At 44.1% G+C, this 3,790-nt stretch overlaps 1 pseudogene; it reads right to left on the bottom strand.

The window, feature by feature from the left end:
- Nucleotides 1–247: 247 nt before the first annotated feature.
- Nucleotides 248–1,015, bottom strand: LOC101824733 (annotated as a pseudogene).
- Between the last annotated feature and the right edge of the window lie 2,775 nt (nucleotides 1,016–3,790).

A 3,790-nucleotide genomic window follows, 5' to 3' on the forward strand; every position in this document is an offset into this window, starting at 1 on the left:
CAGTACTATAAACTCGTCAAGTGAGGAGGCTCCCTGCCCCCACACCCCAGTTGACTGATAGGTGGCATTACTCTGGCTGGAGGTGTGTGTGGGGTGCAGATGCAACCTACAAACCCATAACGAGGCCTTACACAAGACCACTAATGCGCACACTCTCCAGGGCACGAACTGGATATTATTAGCTGCCTCTGGTTATCAGTTAGTGGACTGAGGTCCCAAGGCTTCAACAGTAATTGGATAAACCAGCTCACCCCAAACAATTGGCCACATTGTCCAGGCAGCTTGGCCTGTGTCCGAAGACGCCACAGCACATGCAACGACAACAGGGAATAACCTCTTTGGGTGGCGCTGGCCAATCATAGACATAGGAGAGGCGTACCTCTTGCTTGCACTATCGGCCCCGTGAAGCAGCATCTGTTGTTTCCTCAGCATGTCCTCCGGGCTCTGCTTGTGTCTCACCAGGTACTGATTGTTGCAGCCCCGTGATTTGTACTCTGTGTCAAAGCGTGGGTCGTGCTCCCGCTGCACATTAACTGGTGCCAACCAGGCGCCCAGCGATTCATCTTCACTGTGCCGCTCGCGAAGGTATTCGTGGCCGAGGCTCAGGTAATGCACTAGGTCCGAAGAGAGGATGTACCCATCGCCCAGAGCATAGGGTAGGTAGTAGTCGCAAAGTTGCCAGGCAGCTTCTCGCCAGCAACCTCCAGGCTTGACTCCTCCATGCCCAGAAAAGAAGCCCCAATAGAGGCGACGGTTGTGTGCAGGCTAATGTGCGCATCAGTAGAACATCCAGGCACGCAAAGGATTCGTCATCTGCTTTGAGCACGAACTCAAAGTCCATGTGCTCATCCAGTCAAGTAACATGGCCAGGACCTTGGCCTTGAGGTTGTCATAGGCATCGTAGGGAGGACAGCAGAAGCAAGTCTCCATGCTGTGCTTGCTTGAGCTCAAGCACACACCTCTCCTCTGAGCCCAGGCCATTAGTGCCCACAGCAAAGCGAGCCCACACATCCATGCCGCCCTTGTGGCAGCCACGTGCTGCGCACCCGCTTTGGCCCTCAATCGCCCAGTGCACACAAAGTTAAGCAATATCTATACACAAATCCAGCCCTATAGAACTTACCAGAAGGAAAACTCCAACCCAAGGAGGTTAATTACACCCATGAAAACACAGGCAATAAATAACCTGGCACCATCAAAACCCAATGAAGGGACACACACACACACACACACATACACCACCACCATCACCACCAAAATAACAGAATTAACAATAATTGGCCATTAATACCTCTCAATATCAATGAATTCAATTCTTCAATAAAAAGACACAGGCTAACAGAATGGATACAAAAACATGGTCCATTGATGTTGCAATGATAAACGGCACACTTACTGAAAGTAAAAATAAGTATTTATTGTAGAAATTACTCACAAGAGACCAAACAAGTAACCCAGATGAGCCAAGTAGTTTTCCGCCCCTGAACTGGAAGCCGAAAGCCGAAAAAAGAGAGCTAGACTTCTGCTGTTCAGTCTTTTATACCTTCCTCCGTACCGCCCCTAGCCATGCCCAAAAGCGGGCCTGGCTAGTGATGTAGTTCACCGCCTATGTCCATATACGTCTTTAGTCATGCCTAAAGTGGGTGTGGTTAGCGGTGTGGTAAACTGCTCTTTTATTACCTCATCTGTGTGCGCTTCTAGTAAGTCACATGATTAATGGCGGCATTGTTTTCCTCCTACAATTCCCCCTTTAGTCTAAAAAGGATATTTAAACTTAAAACAACTAACTTGTGGCAATGAACAAAATGTATCAAACATCTATCCCATCTAAACCTAAACTTATCTGAAAGAAACACCCAAGTCTGAACACCTCCTTCCAATCCCAACTCTAAAATAATTTAAAACTAACACTAACAGGTGTGAACTATCCTATAATATCAATAGTAGGGAGAGAGGGCATGGAATTTTCAAAACTACTTCCTGCTGAGATGGGACGATGACAATCTCATGGGGACCCGTGAGAAGAAAAATGTTAGTGTCACAAAATCTTCAGTAGATCAGACAGTCTCTGTAAGGCAGGAGATGCTTGATTGAAGTTCCTGACTGGAGTTCTAGTATTGATTGAAGCTCTCGTCTGTAGCTCTGGCCAGATTGTAGAAGGTGTGCTGTTTCAGTTCCTTGCTCCGGAGTTGTGTAGAGTGATGTAGTTTCAAGCCAGTTTCAGGATGGTGCTAGTCAGGTAGAGTCATTATGTGGGGCAGTTCAGATGCCTCCAGTCGAATCAGGTGGAGTCAAGGAAGTGGATCCACATTCTCCATTCTCTCTCTCTTTTTTTTTTTTTTTTTGGTTTTTTGAGACAGGGTTTCTCTGTATTGTTTTGGAGGCTATCGGTCCAGCCCAGCCTCAAACTCACAGAGATCCACCTGTCTCTGCCTCCCAAGTGCTGGGATTAAAGGCATGCGCCACCACCGCCCGGCAGACCCACATTCTCTTTATGAAGCAGTTGAAGATTACTGTCAGGAAATCCCTTGTTCTCTGGAAAACTCAAGCATTAATGCTAACAAAGAAATATTGTGCCGGGCGTTGGTGGTGCATGCCTTTAATCCCAGCACTTGGGAGGCAGAGGCAGGCGGATCTCTATGAGTTCGAGGCCAGCCTGGTCTACAGAGCTAGTTCCAGGACAGTCTCCAAAAAACAATACAGAGAAACGCTGTCTCGAAAAACCAAAAAAAAAAAAAAAAAAAGAAATATTGTAACTTTTATATGTATGCATACTGGAAGAGAGGTGACAATAAGGAGGATGGTAAACATGAAGGAAATTAGACTTTTCAGAAAAAGAAATCCACAGATAACAGTCCCTAATTTTATTTTCTTCTGTCTTATATCAATGGCTCTTTGATATAATACAGAAATTCTGAATTTTATTTAAATAATATGCTTGAATTTAGAGTAGGAGAGCCAATCCAACTCCAAAGCCAGCTTCAGTTAAATGAATGGAGACTGAAGTATATGAAGCAACAAAGATAAAAGGGTACTATAAAAAACAATATAGAGAGATTTAGACTTTGATACCACACAGTGAGTTACTGTTTGTTTGATGGTCCACAGGATAGCTATTCATTCTTCTTCAGGAATCTATATGTCCAGTATTCTTTGCTGAGTTTACCTGGGAAGACAAAAAACAAAACACTTCTCTTTCCTTTTAGGAGGTCACTTTACCCATGGTGGAATATGAATTTGTAGATGAGCTGTTATCTTCCTCCTCCTGAGATGTCTTCTGTTCAGATCGAGTCTTAATTAATTTTGATGGAACCCAAAGCTTTTCTTCTCCTGTGGAAACAAAAGCATAACCCCTTCCCCAACGTAACACATATCCTGGTTTCCAGACTGAGGTCATAACACCTTAAAATACACCAGTTGGTTCAGTTCAGAAATCTTCTCTGTAATCCAGTGTCTTTCTGCTGCAGTTTGTCCTTTTTCATCAGCATTAAGAAAATTCAAAGTTAGTAAAGCAGTATGTAACCTCTGTTTGAGGGTCTTTGTTCCTCCTGGCTGTTTATGAAGCATCTCTTTTAAGGTTCGGTTAGATCTTTCAATCACTGCTTGTCCTGTGGAATTGTAAGGTATACCAGTTACATGTTTTATATTATAATATTTGAAAAATTGTTCCAATTTACTGGAGACATGTGCTGGAACATTGTCAGTTTTTATTGTTTTAGGTATACTCATAACAGCCATCACCTCTAAGAGGTGTGTAATAACAGAATCAGCTTTTTCAGAGCTGAGGGCA

This window comes from Mesocricetus auratus, unplaced genomic scaffold, assembly GCF_017639785.1.
Source record: "Mesocricetus auratus isolate SY011 unplaced genomic scaffold, BCM_Maur_2.0 Super-Scaffold_100006, whole genome shotgun sequence".
Classification (NCBI taxonomy): Eukaryota; Metazoa; Chordata; class Mammalia; order Rodentia; family Cricetidae; genus Mesocricetus; species Mesocricetus auratus.